This window comes from Lissotriton helveticus, chromosome 8 (genome assembly GCF_964261635.1).
Source record: "Lissotriton helveticus chromosome 8, aLisHel1.1, whole genome shotgun sequence".
NCBI classification, from domain to species: Eukaryota; Metazoa; Chordata; class Amphibia; order Caudata; family Salamandridae; genus Lissotriton; species Lissotriton helveticus.
In genome coordinates, this window is record NC_136069.1 from 1232449061 (window position 1) to 1232472001 (window position 22941).

Consider the following 22941-nt stretch of genomic DNA (forward strand, 5'->3'; position numbering starts at 1 on the left):
AGCCTAGCCAAATGACAGGAGCTGTGGGATACAGTTGTAAGAGTATGCCTACTTCAGAAAAACAAGGCCACCCACAGCAGGCAGTTCAGGAGTGACAAACAACTGCAAAAATTAATAGAGACCCCGGGGAAGAGATGTTGCCTAATACTTCTATGATGGTTCAGCCTATTTGACCCGTGACACTCCATGCAGTGGGAAGTTTGTGTATGATTTCTCATTGCTTCCTGGAGTCTTGAGGCTTTCATGACTTCATTACCTGTCCTGGGGATTCAGGGCCAGATGTAGGTAGCCCAATACCGGTCGGTAACGGACGAAATTTCCGAAATTTCGTAGGCTTCGGAGATGTAGGGGCCATATTTAAGAATTCGGTAACTTACCAAATCGGTAATTTAAGGAATTTGTAAATTACCAATAGCCAGATGTAGGTAATTCCGATGTACCTACTCTTAAATACCGAATCATACCGAATCGGTATTTAAGAGTAGGTAAATAGGAAGGAGGCAGATGTAGGTAATTCCGATTTCAGAATTACCGATTCTGTAGGATTCGGTATTTACCGATTCTGTAAATACCGAGTCGGTATTTCCCATTAATTACTATGGGCCTTGAAGCCCATAGGAATCAATGGGAAATACCGATTCGGTATTTACAGAATCGGTAAATACCGAATCTTGTCAGGGGGAACGGGGTGTCACTTTGACACCCTGTAGCACCCCAATTGCAGGCTTGTGTGCCATGTGGCACACATACATGCCCTAAGGGCATGTCTGTTTGTCACATGGCATAGGTGTACATGCACAGATGTGCATGTACACTGGAATTCGGTATTTTACCACCCAATAGGATTGGGTGGTAAAATAAGAATTCCTAAGGTCCTGTGGCACTAAAAACTGTGCCACCTACATATGGATTTACAGAATCGCTATATTTACCGATTCGGTAAAATACCGAAGTGGTAAATTTACCGAATCGGTAAATATACCGATTCTGTAAATTCCGACCCACCTACATGTCAAAAGCCAAATACCGGTCGGTAACGGCCGAAATCGTCCGTTACCGACCAATAATTGGCTACCTACATCTGGCCCCAAATTCTTAAAATACCGATTCAGTAATTTACCGAATCCTTAATGTAGGGAGCACTCAAGTGAGTGCATTTGTCATTTAAGGATTCGTTATTTACCACCAACTACAAGTTGGTGGTAAATACCGAATACCTTTAAAAAAGCAATTATTTGCTTTTTTTAAAGTGCCATGTGGCAGACATACATGCCCTTAGGGCATGTATGTGTGCCACATGTGCACCCATGCACTATTCAGGGGTGCAACAGGGTGTCAATGTGACTTCTGCCACCCTTATAAATGGTCCCTCTATTACCGATTCGGTAAATACTGAATCAGTATTTATCGATTCGGTATTTTCCGAATCGGTAATTCCCATTCATTCCTATGGGCCCCAGGCCCATAGGAATGAATGGGAATTACCGATTGTTACAGATTCGGTAAAATGTACCCCATCTTTATCTACATCCCATTTACAGATTCTGAAATACCGAATTGGTAAAATTCGGTATTTTAGAATCGGTAAATGGGAATTACCTACATTTGGCCCTCAGTGAGGTAGCTAGAGGAGTTTATCCAGATTCTATGTCATACAGTTTTCGAGATAAAATCATTGAACCCATGGACACTTCATCAGGACTTTCACAGTCTACTGATTTGTCTCTGCACCCTGTGCTCTGTGGTGACGTCTGATGCCCCCAGAGGTGTACTACCACTGGAATTTCTTGACGGACACTGATGGGTTTCAAGATAAGGCCTCTCATCGTTTGTAGAATGTATTTAGGTATCAAGGTGTACTGGCCCCTTGACTAGCTATTGCTCTCTATGGCTACCTCAGTGACTACTGGCTACTGGGCTTCAGCGAACTGTGACGCAGCACATAGGACACCAAGGAAAATGTACAGCATCACACCTCTATAGGAAGCAGTTTTGTTTTCCAGCCTTATGAGTTACCACTTCATTCTAAGGGCGGTGGGTCTTCAGAAGCCAGGACATTCGGGTAAAGTCTCATGGCATGACTGCCCTTAAACTTCTGGCAGCCTTTAACACACTCTTTCACTTCACCCTCTTTGCCGGCCTTTTTAACCAGATGTCAGAATGTCATTCAAGCAGTGTAGCCATCTCTTTTATTTCTCTTACAAGCATTTTTTGTGTCTCACCTCAGTGCACATTTCTCAGCCTTAGAAGGGTCAACATGTGAGTCACTCTCGTGGCCTCGCGTTTTTATTTAATTTTTTATTTTCCTCTCACACTAGCAAAACCCATCTTATCATATGGCTGGGTGCCAATATTTTAGCTAATCAGACTCGATTTCAGAGTGTCTGCTGGACAAATTTGATGAGCTTCAGTTTCTTGAATCTCAACATGGACAATACAGAAATCTTGATGGTAGAAGGTCGCTCCAATATGAGGTATAATGTAACTTAATAAGTGCTCCTTATTCTGTCCTTTCAGTGTGTGAGTTATGTTTTGTATTTCATATTCTGTTTTTGCTAAAGACTTTTACCAACAACACTCCCCAGTCTTTTGCCCACTCCGAAGCAAAAGAAACTAAGCAGGAGGTTTGTGATGCTGGGGTTGGTATTGGCCAAACGAAGGATCGCTATATCGTGGATGGGCACTGCTCCTCCAAAGACTGAACTGTGGTTGCAAGATTTGGGTGAGTGGGCGGCGGCAGAAGCAGTCAGAATGAAGAGAGTGCGACGGGATGAGAAATTGGAGGAGGATCTGCAGGCATGGACGACCATGCAGGCGGATACAATGTAATCCCCGACATTAGCATCCTCTAGAGGCAATCCCCCACATGACGGACATTGACGCATTATACCTCACTAGACGCTGCTGTAGCTATGTAGTGAGTGTCAAGACCTAAAGGCCTTTGGAGAATGTAAGAGGGGGAGTGACGCTGACAATTTGCTGACAACTTGAGGTTGGGTGGGGGTGGGTTCTGGGCAGCCACGGCCAGTGGGAGTAACTGCAGGGCGGTGACGTGGGGAGGGGGAGAGGCAGGGTGGGGGGTAGTAATGTATGGATTACGGAGTTTTACAGGCAAGTAAACATTTAAATAAATAAAACGAATTTCATTGCGCGCACTGCATCGCATTTGGGGATGCAGTGCACTCAACGAAATGCGTTTTATTTATTTAAATGTTTACTTACCTGGGAAGCTCCGTAATCCATACATTACTACCCCCCACCCTGCTCCTCCCCCTCCCCCTCCCCACTTCACCGCCCTGCAGGTACTCCCACTGCCGGCCGCGGCTGGTTCTGGGTAGTTGGGTTCTTGTATGATTATCATAGCTGGAAAAAAAAAAAGTGGCGTAGTGGAACGGATACATGTCTACTGTACTGTTGTGAGAAAATTGTAACAATTGTATACAGATAGATATCAGATGTGTCTATATTGCTGGATGTAAGTTCCTTAAATGGCAATAAAAAAAAAAAATTTAAAAAAACAACACTCCCCAGTGTTTTTCTTTCCCTTAAATATTGAGGAAAGTACTCCTTCTACCAGCCGCCATCAGTAGAAAAGCTGATAAATAAGCCACTATCTATTCCTGACTAGATGGTGCTGACTCTTTGTGCTTGCTATTCCTAGCAATCTACTACCTGATCAAGTACATTGCTTGTCTCATTCTAAGCCGGATTTATCAAAGTCATATTTTTGTTCATCTTCTCAATCTTGGATGTCTACCTAATACTAAATGCTCTACTTTAGAGTGTTTATGAGCATCTACCATCAAGCCGTCTGTGGTCTCGTGTACTCTCTTCTACCAATTTCTGCTTTTGAAAAATAGAGCATCCTGTGTTCACCTTTCCTCCTACCTTACTTGTTATCTCAATGGTCTGCCCCCACTGAGGTGGGAGTGGTCTCTCAAATATGACAGTTAGGTTCTGGGGGAACAGGATAATATCCTATCCATTCAAAACAGCCAAAAACCTGGTTATTTATAGGCACCGCCTGCATCCAACTTTCTGCTGTCGGCATAGCGCGAGAAGAGCCTCTGGGTTGAGAGTATGCATGTTTTTATAAATGATCTATTCCTTCATCAAAAAATAAAAATAAACCGTAAATTAAATGGAGTTACGGCATTATATCATACAATGACCTTAAAAATTCACCATCATTAAAAACAAAACTTACATTAAAGGACATTGTAGTTAAGTTATGTTACAAAAAAAACTAAAAAAGTGAAATTGGAAAAGTTTTCACTGTTCATTATGGTCACTAGTGAAACCATGGAAATGGGATGTGTTAGAATAACAGTAGTGACTTTAACCATAATTGGACCAGGCAAGAGGTGTTTAGTTTTTGTAATATAATTTAATCATAATCTTATTTAATGTACGTTTTTAATGACTACACATTGTATCGTTAGGAAGCAGCCACTGTGCTTTTCTCTCACTTTAGAATCAAGAAACTGTATGAAAACATTGCTGACTCTGATATATCCATTTTAAATTATGCTTGTCTGTCTCTACTCAACCTTTAAAAGCCCTATTAACATTTTTTAACAATTATTACACTGGCGTTCTCTCGTGCCATTCCATTTGTGGAAGTCAAACTTGCTAATGCTGCCTAAAGGCTGACAAAAACTGAGGCATGTTCCCATGTCAAGTCTAGGCAAATTCGAGGGACTTAAAAACTGTTTTGCTTTTTTTTCCTGCTGTGCTTTCTGAAAATAGTACGAGGGAGCCGAAAAATGTCACTTTTGACTCATTAGAGCGTCCACTTATAATTGTCTAGAAGATTCCACGGGGATATCTTGAATAAACCCGCACGCCACTTCAAAGCCACCAGCGCATAAAACAATGCCTTTCACCAAGTCAAGAGAAAAAAAGCCGAGATCTCATTTATTCGCCTGGTTAAGCTCCATTGTCATGCTCTGCCCTCTCGTTGCACTAATTCCCCCCGCAGCTGCTGCCAGCCGGGCCAGGCGCACGCGGCGGTGTCAATTCAAGGGTCAAAGAGGGCAGCGGTGACACCAGATTTAAGTGTTATTCGCTCTGATGCCGTGACAAGACAGATACAGCGCTGCCTGACTAAAGTGATGTATGTTAAATTCGTTGCAAATTGCTAGCATGATGGATCTATTGATGACCTATTGCGGTTGTCACGATGCCTCTATCCGTCTCTCATTTACGCGGGCTCCCTCCCGCCCATCCCCCCTCAGAACCCGAAGGGCGCTGCTTTTACCTCAGGGTGAAAACACGCTAAAAACTGAGCAAGCAACATGCACGCTCGTCCACCGGCTCGGAAGTTGAACTTCATGGTAATTTGCTACTCCTATTTGCGAAATCGCTATTTTTTTTAGTTTGATGCATTGCATTTAAGGAATCTCAATTTGGGATTCCTTAAATGCAATCGCAATTTAAGGAATCTCAATTTAGAGATTCATTAATTGCGATTTTTGCATTTGGGATGATGCATCCCAAATGCAAAAATACCGGTCACAAAGGGGCAGATTCTAAGAATCGGCCCGTTTGTGACCTGTTTTTTGCTTGATGCATCTGGGCCTTAGTCCCCCACATCAGTAGCTTTTTATTTGGTATTACCAATAGTGCGGGGATCAGACGTTCCAGAATACAAAAACCACTGTACTATTCCTGGTTTTCAGCTGCAAAATAGGGAATCGCTGTAGGAATCTGTGTTTCAGCACTGTCTCCCACAGGGTTTTCCCTCCATTCTGGGCAGGACTAGAGTGGGCATTCTGCCACTGTGGCATATCCCCAGTATGCTTTTCTAGGGGTATTCCTTTAGAGCAGGATGCGCTACCATGACCCAACCAAACCACCATGGCCCCTTCTAGTTGCAGCCTCCTGTAAAATGGACTGTTTTGAGCATTTTTGTCCCATTTAATTTTGGATTCCAGTCCGGCCCTCATCTGGGCCCTTGCCCAGGCATAAAATTCACTAGGTTTTCTGGAACACACTCAAGAGAGTGGTGCTCCTGAACATTTCATAATACTAATTCTGTCCTAACATATCAGCCAAACCTAAATGTGCGAGAGCCTTAGAATGAGAGCATTAATAGTGTAGCTGAGATTCAAATCAGCTTCCTGCTGTCCCTGTGTCCTTCTAAGAAATGATTAGCAGTGTTAGCAATTTGCCCAAACTCGTGCTTTTTTTCCCTCCAATTCAGCTTTTCATCATTAGGGATTTTTGATTGAGTGCTTTGGCCTTAGTACATTTCTGCTTAAATACTGCGGGCCTCATTTATGAGGCTGTGCGCCACTTTTATGCTGCCGGTGCGTCACTTTTTGTGACGCACCAGTGGCGTAAAAAATGCGCCTTGTTGCGCCATATTTACAAAGTGACGCATCTAGGTAGATGCGTCACTTTGTAAACCCCTGCGCCACAATATACCTGCGCCAGGTATAATGTATGCAAGGGGGGGGGCGTTTTGACGCAAGAAAGGGTCATGGAAGAGACGCAGTGAAATCTATAAGATTTCACGGCGCCATTTCTTGGCCGCTAATGGATCAAAATCTTACGCCTGCTTCATGGCAGGCGTAAGACTGACGTAAACACTAACAACATGGGACTTGCCCATGTGAAAGTACACATTGCTGGAGTTGCATCACTTTTGTGAAACACTCCAGCAATGCGTCACTTTTGCGCCTACAGATACGTCAGAAATACTGACGTATCCGTAACTCCTTGCGACATGATGCGTCACATTATAAATATGACGCATCAATCATGACGCAAGGAATGCGCACTGAGAAGTGACGCATCGCGGCTTTCACGCAGCGATGCGTCATTTCTCATAAATGAGGCCCTGCATCTGCATCATATGGGCAATGCAATGTTGCTTAAATATTCTGCTCTTCAATAGGTGTCATTATTTTGGCAAATTTTGGTATAATGATGGCCATCCGATCGTTAACTGCAGAATGTTAGTCATTGCTGGTATTATGGCAGTTATTGATTATTGGAGGTACGTTTGGTATTTTGTCCTAGTCTTTGCCATAATGATGGCCAGCCCAGATATAGCGGTGGTATCCCTGGTGAATTGCGGCCTTATTATATGGTAGCCATTCTTAGCTTATTGTGAACTTCGTTGTCATGACAGTTTACAAGGCAGCTTTTAAAATATTTGCATTTACGCCAATTAACTAGACATTGTATCGAATTCATATTAAACTACACAATAAATGAATATTATGACTTGCAAAAAAAAAAAAAAAGTAGAAAGCATAATTAGTTGAAGAGTCCATGGCAGTTTCGAGAGAGACTTCCATGGTAAATGGAACTATGCAAAACATCATCAGTGAAATTAGTCAGAAAGTGTTCTGCAACAGGATACTGGTTTATGCTGCCGATTTACGACCTTATCTGACCTCTCACGAAGCCTTAAGTAGATTAAAACAGCGTACTTTCAGAAGACAAAAAGCTGCCCACATTTATGCACATTTCATAAAAATGGCCAAATGTTAAATGCAAAAATCTCCGAACCACTTCCCCTCTCACGAGACTTTCTGAACATCATTGCTCTGCCAACATAGCATACAAATAGCAAATTATATTTGCACCATTGCAGTGGTATGAATTTGATTCTTATTACATCTGCGGCCTTTATCTCACTAACACAATTTGGGAGTCATGCAGATGTGATACGCACCTTGTTAATGTGATCCAAATCCTGATAAGTTGATTGTGCTGGTGGATTTAATGTCTTGTTAGCACACCTCGTGTAAAACATGTGTGAAAGGAGAACCGTACAATATAATAAGAGGCTTCCACATGCAAGAGGGAGTAGCTAATCAGATATCTTCTAATTAAATTACCGGATACTGGGTCTTCTCCCGAGGGCTGAGTTGCACAAAAGGCACTTTGCTATTCTCTGCCTTTCCACTGTCAAGTCTGCAGCTGCTCGGCTTCCCTCTTCATCCCTCTACAGATTGATTCATTATTTTTTTCAATTCGTTCTCCTCAGCGCTGTGCCAAATTTCTATTTCTCGTCTTCCCTGTCAATGTGACCATTGCCTCAGTGGTGTAGCAAATGTATCATTGGCCTAGCTGCAAACAATGAAATAGATCAAAATGTACAGTACATGAGTAGTAAAATACAGCCATTATTTGGGGTCAGTGGACCCCTAATACTCCTGGGCACTAGTACTTCTGCACCTGCTGAACAGTTCATGTCATATCATATACTTTTACACCCCTTTAACACCTTCATCCTGGCCTACCCTCTTTTCTCCCCATTCCCTTATTTAAGACTACTAGCTTCTCTCTCTGCTATATTTTCCCAATCAGTATATATATATATATATATATATATATATATATATATATATATATATATATATACATACAGTACCTACTGGTGGTCGCCAGTAGGTAGATATAGTTAGGACCTAGTTTCCATAGGAAATCCACAACATTCTATTTGGAATAACTTTGGCGCCGGTTGATGAATCTTCGCAAATTTCCCAAAGAAGATGGCCCGCTCTCTTCTGCTCCTTCCCTTAAAGTTTTGGGGGGATTTGTCAAGTGGGGGCTGAGAAAAAAGGGGGGGTCCCAAAACATGTTTTCCCCATGTTATTTTCCATAGGACGTTTAGACACGGCTACAGCCCGAACGGCTGAACGGAATTACAAGAAATTTGGCAAAATGGTAGAGTCTGATTCGTAGATCACACTTTTGCTTAAATGGTATAAATCCCTCCAGTAGATCCTGAGAAAATCAAAAGAGAAAAAAAAATATATATCTATAAGCGCGCATCGAGTGCGCACCGTGCGAACACCGTGCGCGCACCGTACGTGTACCGTATGAGTACGGTACGCATACCCCACGATTTTTCAAGGAAAAAAAAATTGGGCCTTGGGGGTCCTTGTGGGACCCCCTGAGCAGGCCTAGGGGTCAGGATGCTTCTACCCTGTCCCCTTTTTGAGTTCTACACGTTTGTTTTTCTGCTTTCTTGTGCCTCAGTCTACCGAGGCACAAGATGGCTGCCAACAATTTCTGTTTTGGAGTGTTGACAGACAGTGGCAGCCAATCAGCATGAGCTGCATTCTCATTGGTTTTCAACACTTCAAACCAGAAAGTGTTGGCAGCCATCTTGTGCTCGGTAGACCGAGGCACAAGAAATCAGAAAAACAAACGTGTAGAACACAAAAAGGGGGCAGGGTAGAAACACCCTGAACCCCTAGGCCTGCCCAGGTGGTCCCACAAGGACCCCCAAGGCCCCAAAAATGTTTTTTTATAACCCGGTCTGTTATCTTTCAAATTACCCCCCGGGGGAACCAAATCGAAAGGGGCACAGTGATAAAGAAGTGTGGGGGGACCCCAATCCCCCCCCACACTGCCCCGGGGACCGCCATCCCCGGGGCAAAGCAACGCAGCCCCCTGGCATATACTGGAGGCTCCTGGTGGGCTAGTTGGCCCCCAGGGACCCCCAGTATGCAAGGGGAATTAGTTCCCCCTCTGCAAACGCGCCCGGGTGCTGCGTTGCAGAGAGTTGTAAAAAGGGGCATAGCCTCATTACACCTCTCTGCAATGCAGCCCCCTGGCGCACACTGGAGGTTCCAGGTGGGCTAGTTGCCCCCCTAGGGACCCCCAGTATGCAAGGGGAATTAGTTCCCCCTCTGCAAACGCGCCCGGGGGCTGCGTTGCAGAGAGGTGTAAAAAAGGGTGTGGCCTCATTACACCTCTCTGCAATGCAGCCTCCTGGCGCACACTGGAGGTTAAAGGTGGGCTAGTTGGCCCCCAGGGACCCCCAGTATGCAAGGGGAATTAGTTTCCCTTCTGCAAACGTGCCAGGGGGCTGCGTTGCAGAGAGGTGTAAAAAGGGGCATAGTCTCATTACACTCTCTGCAATGCAGCCCCCTGGCGCATACTGGAGGTTCCAGGTGGGCTAGTTGGTCCCCAGGGACACCCAGTATGCAAGGGGAATTAGTTCCCCCTCTGCAAATGCGCCAGGGGGCTGCGTTGCAGAGAGGTATAAAAAGGGGCATAGCCTCATTACACCTCTCTGCAATGCAGCCCCCTGGCACATACTGGAGGTTCCAGGTGGGCTAGTTGACCCCCAGGGACCCCTAGTATGCAAGGGGAATTAGTTCCCCTCTGCAAGCGCGCCCGGGGGCTGCGCTGCAGAGAGGTGTAAAAAAGGGTGTGGCCTCATTACACCTCTCTGCAATGCAGCCCCCTGGGGAATACTAGAGGTTCCTGGTGGGCTAGTTGGCCCCCAGGGACCCCCAGTATGCATGGGGAATTAGTTCCCCCTTTACAAACGCATCAGGGGGCTCCGTTGCAGAGATGTGTAAAAACATTTTTTTCAATTTATATTAAAAATATGTAATGTAATTTAAAAACTAAAATATCTAAAAATGAATAATTTAAAATAATGTAGTAAATCAGTATTAAAAATATAACAATTAATACATTTAAAGATTATCATTTACAAAACCATTGAAATTCACTGAAAAAACCATAGGTTTCAGCCACGTTATAGTTAGGAATTACCATTTAAAAAACCTTTGAAATTCCCCCGTTATAGTTAGTTGTACTCACTATAACTCACGCGCCCGCAATCCACTGCTGATGATGTCCCATATTACATCATTCATGACATGGTCAGTGATATCACTGATGACATCACTGATGACATCTCAAATGACATCACTGATGACATCATCCTTGTGATAGAGTGGCAGACCCCCTCTCAGCGTAATATAACCCTTGATACACACATTCAAAATTTGAAAATAAAATTTTCAAAAAATGGAGATACCAATTCCAGTTAGAACAACCTATTCAGTAATTCCAAAATCTACATACACATCCAGTCATTCACTAACAGTTCTATATGGGCACTCATACATATACTCACTCATCATATGTACTCATACACCTATACATCTTATTACACACGGACACTCATCTATAAAGTTACTCACACACAAACTCAGAAGAATCCTGTGGCTGCTGTTCTGCCATTTTGATATGAAAAAAGCTGGAACAAAGCAGAGATCCTTCTCTCAGGAAACCAAAAGAGATAGTGAGGGAAGTGGGTGGGGTTTTTCAAGATTCTGGAAAATAAACTACTATAAATCAATCAAAAGTGTTGTTTTCATGTCACATGACTTTACGTGCGCGCAACGTGTGTGCACGCATGCGTGCACGTTGCGTGACCGTCGCATATAAATGACGTTTTACCCGATTTTCGTAAAAGCTTTTAAAAATGTGAAAAGGAGGCAGGGAAGAGACTCCCAGACCCCCTAGGCCTTCTCATGGGGTCCCTGAAGGACCCCAAAGGGCAAAAAAAACATTTTTAAAAAAATCGCAAGTTGCGCGCACGTTGCTTGCACCCTCGAGGCAGAACTGAGTCAAAATCAATAGTGGAGAACGTGAAAAGGGGGCAGGGTAGGGACTCCCTGACCCCCTAGGCCTTCTCAGGGGGTCTGTGAAGCACCCCGAAGGGCAAAAAAAACTTTTAAAAAAATTACAAAATCATGAGGTGCGCGCACGTTGCGCGCACGTTGAAAAAAAAATTAATTGACAAATTTGACTGTTTATATTTTGATTGAAGATGTAGACTATACTGTTTAACTTTATCCAAATCATAAAAACTAGCTGTGCCGTTGCATATTACAGGATACAGTCAATGTATTACAATATACAAAGGCAGTTTGTTGGAAAATAAATATATAAAAAATCTAAAAATTGATACAGAAATTAGCATTTTAAAAACCTTGGAAATTCACTGAAAAAACCATAGGTTTCACACACGTTATATTTAGGCATTAGCACTTAACCAACTTTGTAAAATCACTGAAAAAACATAGATTTCACACACGTCATAGTTAGGAATTAGCATTAAAAAAACCTTGCAAATTCACTGAAAAAACCATAGGTTTCAGGCCTGATATAGATAGGAATTAGCATTTAAAAAACCTTTGAAATTCACTGAAAAAACCATAGGTTTCAGGCCTGATATAGTTAGGAATTAGCATTTAAAAAACCTTAGAAATTCACTGAAAAAACTGTAGATTTTAGGGGTGTTATAGTTAGCTGGACATTTCACTCATACAAAACCATTGAAATTCCTCCGATATAGTTAGTTGTACTAACTATATCTCGCACGCCCGCAATCCACTGCTGATGATGTCACACATTACATCATTCATGACATGGTCAGTGACATCACTGATGACATCTCAAATGACATCACTGATGACATCATCCACGTGACAATACCCCTCATCATACACTAGTATAACCTTTCGTCACTCACTGTAAAATACAGAGTACCATATTTAAATCCATTGACACACCGATACAAGTTTCTAAAAAACCACTCAGTGATTCCTAGATCTATACACACATCGAATCACTTACCTACAGATTCACTCATACATGCAGTCAATGATCAATAGAACACTATCAAATATACTTATACACCTATATCCACATTACACACCAGCACACATCCTATTCACTTATAAAGTCATCCTATTCACTTATGCAAACAATGGATCATACTTACATTTACTTAGCTATACACTTATACAAACACCACTTTATCTATTCATATAGAAAGTAAATTATACTTAGTGTGTTATAAAATCACTATTACAAGTATACAGTTATCTATACAGTCACGCATACAATCAGTGAGTCTTACGTATACTTATTTATAAACAACAACTGACACATACATTGCCTTTTATTTTTCTACTTTGGTGGACATGTACCATTAAGAGAGATATTTGCTCATCACCACACCCATAAAGATATTCACTCACCCAAACAACTGTTATAACATGTAGTCTTAACATCATATACCTACTAAATCAACAATTCACACATCTTTGGGGAGTCACACACCTCCCACCGAACCACACACACATTCACTCTCCCATACAAATACTTAGTTAACTAATCAATAACTAATATAGACTTTCAAATAGCTAGTAACCAACTGGAGAAGTAGTTTTTACAACTGACAAAGTGCTACAGATGTTAACACAGTTTAGTCACTATCCAATATATTTAGAGAGACACTTTAAATTAGTCAAGTAAACAGTCAATCACACTGCTACTAAATCCTCCATCCAGATATTTATATTTATATATCCACTCATTCTTCAATGCAAATTGCTATATATATAATACATATTTAAATAACAAAGCAAACCACATTCACTGGATGATATCATCAGTGATGTCATTTGAGATGTCATCAGTGATGTTACTGACCATGTCATGAATGATGTAATATGTGACATCATCAGCAGTGGATTGCGGGCGCGCGAGATATAGTTAGTACAACTAACTATATCAGAGGAATTTCAATGGTTTTGTATGAGTGAAATGTCCAGCTAACTATAACACCCCTAAAATCTACAGTTTTTTCAGTGAATTTCTAAGGTTTTTTAAATGCTAATTCCTAACTATATCAGGCGTGAAACCTATGGTTTTTTCAGTGAATTTCAAAGGTTTTTTAAATGCTAATTCCTAACTATATCAGGCCTGAAACCTACGGTTTTTCACTGAATATATATATATATACATATATATATATATATCACAACAAAAGGTGCAGAGGCCAATTCACGGAACGTTAGCAGCGTTTATTTAAATGCACAATGAGGCTGCAGGTACAAAATCCTGACGCGTTTCGGCGGGATGCCTTAATCATAGGTGAAGAGGTAACCTGGCCAGGTGCTTTTATGTCCATGCCCCCACGTGACGTAGCTTAGTGCATGCAAGTCCCACAATGCATTATTGCTGCCACGAGAAACTTGCTGTATTGTGGCATCCATTCTAATGTTGCTGAATGGCGTTTTTAAACCCACAAAGTCATTCAATTTTACTTGCTTCAAATGCAAAGATGAAATGTCACGTACAATTTTAAATTCATTCTTAACAGTGTTTGTTCACCGACCTCTTTATCTGTCCAGCTGCCACATCAAAACTATTTCATGCAAACGTGCAAAAGTCCGGAATTGCCGGAAAGAGGTGGAAAACCTCTCCCTTCTCCTTTTCTTGCCTCGAACTTTACGTAATTTAAGGGCAATCCTTTTTGGACAAGTGGAAGCAAGCGGGTCATGCCCCCCAATAAACATTTCCAAACAGTTTTCTGTCGACGGGGGCCCCGACCCTGCAAGGCGGCCTCAGCTGGCGGGGAAAGAAACTACCGGTAATAAATCCCACAACAAAAGGTGCAGAGGCCAATTCATGGAACGTTAGCAGCGTTTATTTAAATGCAAAATGAGGCTGCAGGTACAAAACCCTGACGTGTTTCAGCGGGATGCCTTAATCATAGGTGAAGAGGTAACCTGGCACAGGTGCTTTTATGTCCATGCCCCCACGTGACGTAGCTTAGTGCATGCAAGTCCCACAATGCATTCTTGCTGCCACGAGAAACTTGCTGCATTGTGGCATCCATTCTAATGTTGCTGAGTAGCGTTTTTAAACCCACAAAGTCATTCGATTTTACTTGCTTCAAATGCAAAGATGAAATGTCACGTGCAATTTTAAATTCATTCTTAACAGTGTTTGTTCACTGACCTCTTTATCTGTCCAGCTGCCACATCAAAACTATTTCCATGCAAACGTGCAAAAGTCCGGAATTGCCAGGAAGAGGTGGAAAACCTCTCCCTTCTCCTTTTCTTGCCTCGAACTTTACGTACTTTAAGGGCAATCCTCTTTGGACAAGTGGAGGCAAGCGGGTCATGCCCCCAATAAACATTTCCAAACTGTTTTCTGTCGACGGGGGCCCCCGACCCTGCAAGGCGGCCTCAGCTGGCGGGGACAGAAACTCCTGGTAAGAAATTCCACAACAAAAGGTGCAGAGGCCAATTCACGGAACGAAACGTTTTAATTGCAGAAGCAGCAGTTGCAGCAGTTGCAAAGTAGCAAAAATCTGTGCCAAAGTTCAAAAGCCTGACGCGTTTCATGCATTGCTTGCATTTCTTCAGAGGCAAAAATGTTCATCACATCGTGAAGCAACCGACACCACTTATAACTGACACCACCTGTCCAAGTGGGCGTTGGCTTACGCTAAGCCTCGTGGTCTTTGTAGTGCCGCAGTATTCCTCAAGTGAGGTGCTTGCATGTTGCAACACATTTAAAAAATATAAACTCCCAAGTGGTTCTGGAAACAGTCACGCTGACAAAGCACTGTCACCTGACAGCAGCATCGGTCCACACTTCTGAGGCAGGGCTCTCCGATGACCGGGACCAGCCGTCTAACAACAACAAAACAAATTGCTTACTACAGATAGCTTTTATCTATATCAAACACCAAACCTACATTGAGAAATGAAGTTGATATCAGTAAAGAACTGGGTACTGTAATCAATGCTTTCTCTATGAAGGGAATTTACTTTATACCATACTGTTTGTAATCAGTTGAACTTTCATAAAGAAATACACCACAGAGTATTATAGAGTATCTACTAAAAACAGTGTACACTCTGCAACAGTTGTCAAAAATTACACTATTTGCTAAAAATAACAAAGATCTGAAGGTACTAAACATCCTACTACCTGCAATTTTTTATACTTTTACAGATAGCCCATCTTCTCAACCAATACAAGCAGATGTATATAGTATTTAGAAAATGTCATGCTAACAAAATTCTGTCTAATAACTCAAGGCTGCTTACAAAAGTTAGTATCTGCTACGTAGAATCCTATTCCTGTTGAAAACATTTTCTGTAGTACTAAAAATTTGTGTGGAACAGAATGAACACGTGTTGTCAGCTGTCAACTGCACACAGAGCTACTCCTGAATGCAAACATTTATAACATGTTCAATATTTTTACACAGCTATGGTGCTTTAGGAGCCTTTTGAAAATATTTACACCCATTAGCTGGACCCAAGCTGTACAAAATTGCATAGAAAAGTAATACGGTAGTGACCTGCCATTATGTAAACTGTGAAACAAACCAGCACACTCATTGGATGATGTCATCAGTGAGGTCATCACTGATGTCACTTGAAATGTCCTCTGTGATGCCATAAATGATGTCATAGAATATTTTGTGAGTGATGTCATTCATATGTGAGATCATAAGCAGTGCAAGGCGGGCGCAAGTTATAGTTAGCGCTGCTAACAATTGCTGGTACATTTCTGTGTTTTTTTCAGTTCAAAACATTAATGTTGTCACTGAGAATATCACCTAAATATAACTTTACTTTAACCGTTGTTGATTTCAGTGAATTTCATGGTTTTTTTAAAAGTAAATAATGTTGTTTTTGGTATATCTATAGTAAAATAACTGAATAATATATTCTGTGTGCTGACATTATTTTGTAAGGGAATGGCTTTTGTATTGTAGTATAACAGGAAATGGTGCACAGTTTGCAAATCTTTTCTAAAAAGTAATGTCTAAGTATAAAACAGAGTAATATAAAAACACTTGTGTTGAGATTGTCCATCTCCTCAGTTCTTGTAACTCTCATATTGAGACATCTTCTCAGCAACTTCACTCATATTACATACTTTTCATAGCCTTTTTATATGTTTTTACATTAAAGTTGTAAATATAATTGAGAAAGAGAATAATCCCTTTTTGCAATAATACATAGTATTTATTTTCACTATAAAAATCTATTTTTTAAGTGTTTCATTACTCTCGTGAGAGGCTCACTTGCGAGGTCTTAGAGTTATAAATGTCATTTTAAAGTATTGTATGGAGTTCTTTTTTATGTGTTCAGTTATTGTTTGAAGGTATTCTATAATAAGAGAGTTATTTGTATGTTTGTTATATTTATTTAAATTTCTAGAAACTGATAATTCTTGCGAGATTGCAACAGTATTGTAGGGAAATAGTAGTAAATGGAAGGCGCGAGCATCTACAATGACAACTTTCTCTTGCATGATGGGTGTGCATATTAGTGTGTGAGAAGGAACTGCCCTCTCCTTTCAGACCCCTCTCTCGGATGACAGGCATGCATAGTAGGGTGTGTGGAGGGACATGTCCTCCACTGAGACCCCTCTCTTGGATGACAGGTGTGCACCATAGGGTGTGGGGAGGGACTGGCCTCTCCGCTCAGACCTCTATCTCAGATGACAGGTGTGCCTAGTTGAAAGTGGGGAGAGACTGGCCTCTCCTTAGAGACTGCTTTCTCACATGATAGGTGTGCATAGTAGGATGTATGTGTGGACTGGCCTCCTCTCAGGTGACCTAGTACAGGTGTGCCTAGTAGAGAGTGGGGAGAGACAGGCCTCTCCTTAGAGACTACTTTCTCACATGCCAGGTGTGCATAGTAGGGTATGTGCATGGACAGACCTTCCTCTCAGATGACAGGCGTGCATAGTAATGAGTCGGGAGAGACTGGCCTCTCCTTTGAGACCTCTCTTTCAAATGACAGGTGTGCATAGTAGGGTGTGTGGATGGAGTGGCCTCTCATTTGAGACCTCTATCTCAGATGATGGGTGTGTGTAGTAAGGTGTGTAGAGGACTGATCTCTCTGCTGAGACCCCTCTCTGTTAAAATGGGTGTGCATACTAGGGTGTGGAGAAGGTCTGGCTTCTCCTTTCAAACCTCTTTCTAAGATGACCAGTGTGCATAGTAGGTTGTGGGAAGTGACTGGACACTCCTTTCTGGCCTCTCACTCAGGTGATGGGTATGCATAAACGTCAGTATGGAGGGACTGGTTTCTTCTTTTAGACCTCTTTCTCAAATGAAGGGGTGTATAGTAGGGTGTATGGATGAACTGTCCACTCCTTTAATACTTCTATCTCAGATGACAAGTGTGCGTAGTAGGGTGTATGGGGAGTGACAGGCCTCTCTGCTAGGACCCCTCTCCTGGATAATGGGTGTGCATAGTAGGGTGTGGAAAGTATCAAGACTCACCTGAAATTTCCACAGGAACAAGAGGCAAGAGACTGAAGAGTAGATCTCCACTTTCCGCTTTCACCTAGCCCGCCCAACAAAGTCAAAGCAAAGCAGTGTACAAGGGGGAAGAGGCGAAACAAGGGAAGGAGCAAAAGAAGATTGTTCGGGATGACCTGGATCACTAAGTTTCGTTACTGGACAGATATGCGACCCTGTAAACAAGGCATTAGAGTAAGACTCTATTTCAGATAGGGAGATACGAGTTTGTAAAGACAATATCTAATAAATATGTCAGTATTCTATACCTGATGCATTCCCCTCTTCCACTAGTATCCAAAATAAATGTATTTTACACACTTCCTCTCAATAACAAACACCACAATAAGCATTTCTACTACTAGAGTGTATTGATAACTCAACTATTCCTTTTTACTAGTCACAATCCCTCAAGAGTGCCACAAAATCAAAATAAAAAGTAATATATATATATACATTTATTTTCATCATAGCAGTAATGACTTAGAGACCTGCTCTACAAATCTAGGGGGGCAATATACCTTTCTGCTGCACCATTATCCAGTTTTTTTAAATTTCATTTCCACAACGCCTGCAATTTTTCACTGTAAACAGTAATGGTAGCCATCTTATTTCAAAAATTTCAACAGCCAGCCAATCATAGTATTCGTGAGACTCATGGGAGCCTTCATGCTCCTGTGAGAGCGTGAGGGTTTATGGGAAATTCGAGCCTTTTGACCAATCACAAGACTCCATTTTTTTATTTGTGGTCTTGCAGGATTCTCGCGAAACTCTCGCAAGACCAACAGTCCAATGTCTATATTTTTTCCCCCTTAATATTTCAAAAACTACTAAATCACAAAAAGCACAATGTACAAGCCAAGATTTAGCTTCATGCCGCATTTGGTGTAATTCTGTTCAGCAGTTTTTGCTGGAGCCTTGTCTAAAGAACTCTATGAAAAATGCATGGGGATTTTGTGTTTTTGTTACCCTCCTATCCCTAATCTCCCATTTGACAGATCACCCTGAAAGTTTCCAGGAAGGAGCTGAGGTGATTTACCTTTTTTTGGAAAGTTTCGTGAAAATTTGTCAAACAGGGCCAAAGTTATTAGCAAACAAAAAAATGCTCCTCTTAATCAACGTTTTCTTCTCTCTGCCATATTTTCCTAATCAATATACCTCTATGTGTTTGTGAGTATATATATATATATATATATATATATATATATATATATATATATATATATATATATATATATATATATATATATATATATATATATATATATATATATATATATATATATATATATATATATATATATATATATAAGACAAGTATGTTTTACCAGCTGTATTTCCGACCACACAGTCCACTTTCTATGACCATTTATACCTGATGGAGGGAGGAGGGCTATATAAACTTGAAACTTTATGGCGCCAATTAGATTGACAAAGCCTGCTGCGCAGGCGAAACGCGTCTCTCTTTTTATGCGGGGTCGTGGGAGACCTGAGGAACAATAAAGAAGCCTTATCCACGCATACCTCGAGTACGTGCCTCTTCTTCGTTGGAGCAGGATTGTTTTTCTTTGATTAAATTCAAAGTCTGCAGTCGATGCTGTACACGTACCACCAGTCGTCTTGTGGCTCCACTCTTGACCGCAATTGTTGTTGGAGGAGCCTGGTAGTGCTACGTAGTGGAGCCCCCAGAGAGTCAGCCAGGAAGTGGAACAAGGATGGCAGCTGTGGGGGTTTTGGATTGCGGCGTGGGGTGGTCTTGCCGACTGCCAGCACGTATGTCTTCTTTTTTTGCAGCAAGAAATGCCTTGCCCAAGATACCGGCGTCCTTTGGTGACTGGGTACTGTGGTTGCTGACGCATAAGCGGTGAGGTGTGCTGGGCATATCTGACTTATTTTCTACCGGTTTCCTCCGACCCCACATGTGTACCTTTAACAAAGACATATCTTGTGCTGCTTGGCAACATTGACATTTACGATATCTCCTGCACTATCATTTTGAAATCTGAGCTGTGAGTCCTTTGCAGAACAATCATCCGGTTAATGTCACTGTTAATTCATGTAACACTCGTAATTTAAACTATTGGAAAGGACATTGATTATGTGATCTCGGACACGTATAGCTGCCCAAGAGAATTATGGGTCACGTAGTCTCGCTGTGAACAACTACACAGAGGCAGGCATTTTCGTCGGAATGAAACACAGTGTGTGCTATTTAAGCCCCGTGGTTTTATTACCAGCGCTGTATGCTTTTACTGTTCTTGTTTGATCTTGCACACATTTGAAAAACACAGCTTAATGACGTTTTGCTCAGTGTTATATTATCATGAATTTAACCAGGGAGTTTCTGCTCTGTCCAGTTACTAGGAAATGATGGGAGAGCAAATAAGTATCATCAATACTGGCAGCACTACCTGCATTTAAAGCAGTTTTAACTTTTGCAGTTGTTTTCACTGTCTGGAAGGCAGCATGTTTTGAGAGCATTGGCGTCATTATTCTATTACCATGTAAGCACCTCGGCATGTCATTATGACTTGTTTATATTTCAGGCAGACGTGGCATATTTATATATTTTCTGTATATATATCAGGAATTTGATTAAGTTGAATTGTTGGCATTTATTTGCTCATTTGCGCAGAATGCAGTTATTCATATTCTTCAATTAACCTATTGCACTTTGCATTTTGTTTAAGTGTTAAGACAAGTATGTTTTACCAGCTGTATTTCCGACCATACAGTCCACTTTCTATGACCATTTATACCTGATGGAGGGAGGAGGGCTATATAAACTTGAAACTTTATGGCGCCAATTAGATTGACAAAGCCTGCTTCGCAGGCGAAACGCGTCTCTCTTTTTATGCGGGGTCGTGGGAGACCTGATGAACAATAAAGAAGCCTTATCCACGCATACCTCGAGTACGTGCCTCTTCTTCGTTGGAGCAGGATTGTTTTTCTTTAAATATATATATATATATATAAATATAAATATATATATATATATATATATATATATATATATATATATATATATATATATTATTTTTTTTTAATGGGATTTCTGGTTGGCTAAGGCTTGTGCCAAAGCCGGGCAGAAACCACCACTCTAGTGAGGGCAAGGGAGTTACATGCCAAAGATAACCCATGCTCACCCCCTTGGTAGCGTGGCACGAGCAGTCAGGCTTATCCCGGAGGTAATGTGTAAAGCATTTGCGCACGCACACAGCAACAACATCCCAGGCACACTACAAAAGGAACCAACATCCCACGCATACTACAAAAGGAACTCCACACAAGGTTATATAAAAATAGCCTTTGTATTCTCATAACACATTAGAATAGTAAACACATAACATACACTGTGCCAACTGGCATGGGCACTATTCACAAGGACTATTTACACAGGACAGGGTCACACGGGCCACTGTCAGAATCAGCACTTAGCAGAAATTGGTAAAAGTAACATAGATCATAAACATACAACCAGTAGAAACCGGTGCTCACTGTACTCCACCTCAACCTGTAACATAGAGTACGTTATGCACAGTCACATCAGGCGCGAAATACATTCTGCCCCAACCTCACCAGCATAACCACATTATGCAGTCTCCTCACTACTCTAAACAAATTAGACCCTACCTCCTAAGTATAACTCACATTAGGGGCGTAACTCACACAGTGAAACATAACCTCACTAGCATAACCACATGGAATGCAAAATAACCTCATAATCATAAACAACAGTTTAGAGGTATCAAACAGGGTGCGTAAAACATGCTAAATGCATTACATTTCAGAGCACAATAATCACATGAGCACATCAATCACATTAGGGCCTTGCGCCCAATACATCTACCAATCCCCCTGGCCATCTCCAAAAGGGCTCAAATGCCCTGTGTCCAGAATGTCAGGGCGCGCTGCCAAGGCGGCGCCAGTCAGGGGTGCGCCATCTGAGCAAACCTAAATGTTGCAATAACAGGGCCTAAACGCTGCAGCTGGCACTAAGTGCTGCCCAGCTGTGGAAGGACTGGCACCTCTGTGCCACTTCTGTCCCTCCCAGGGACTCTCACTGGAATTGCGCCTAAACGGTGCAGCTGCCCACTACTTGCTGGGCAGCAAAAACCCATCACATGGGGCGAAACGCTGCAGCTGGCACTAAGTGCTGCGCAGCTGTGGAAATGCCTGGCACCTCTGTGCCACCTCTGGCCCCCTCACGAATTGCGCCTCACGGGGGAGCCATCTGGCTCAGCAATACAAACATGGGGAGCATTGGAGCCCTCTGAATCTGGGATCAACTATACCCCAGGAACGTGGCAGCTGCCCTCTAGCAAGCGGGGCAGCTGTACATGACACCAGGGGACTGGCACATGGTGCCCTTTGGCCCCCACAGGGCTTTTAACTGAAGTTGCCCCATCATTGAAGCCACCAAAGATCTAGAAATAAACATGCCCCCTATCACTGAGGCATCCCACGGGAAGAACACAGGACTCTCTGGCACCTTTAAAATATTCTTGGCCACATTAGAGCTGCCCGCTGCAGGATGGGGCCGCTCAGGAACAGACACGGTGCCCTCACTGGCACATCACAGGGCTTCTTAAAATCAATAATGCCCCATCGTTGGAGATTACCGGTTCTTGAAGACAGATCATGCCCCTGTTGGTGTGGCCAGCCCCATGGTGGGCCCACTCTGCACCGCCACCCTCACAGGGCTGCGGTTGGTATTGGCAAAGCTCCTACGGAGCTCCACAGCCCTTCTAAACTTAAATGTAAATGTAAATTGATACTTGTATAGCGCACTACTCACCCGCAAGGGTCTCAAGGCGCTTGTACGAATACCGCTGTGGAACCCATCCTGGCTTTCCCTGTGAGGTGTCCACTCCTGGGCACCCCCAAGATGAAGGCCAGGCATCCTTAGCGTTGTGGGGGCCGTTGTGGAGATTAAGCAAGCTATTGCCCAGAGTTGCAGAGTGGGACTCCATGATTGGAATAGGCACCGAGGCGAAAATTATCAGGTCCGTGGAATTTTGAGCCCAAGACCCACCGAGGCG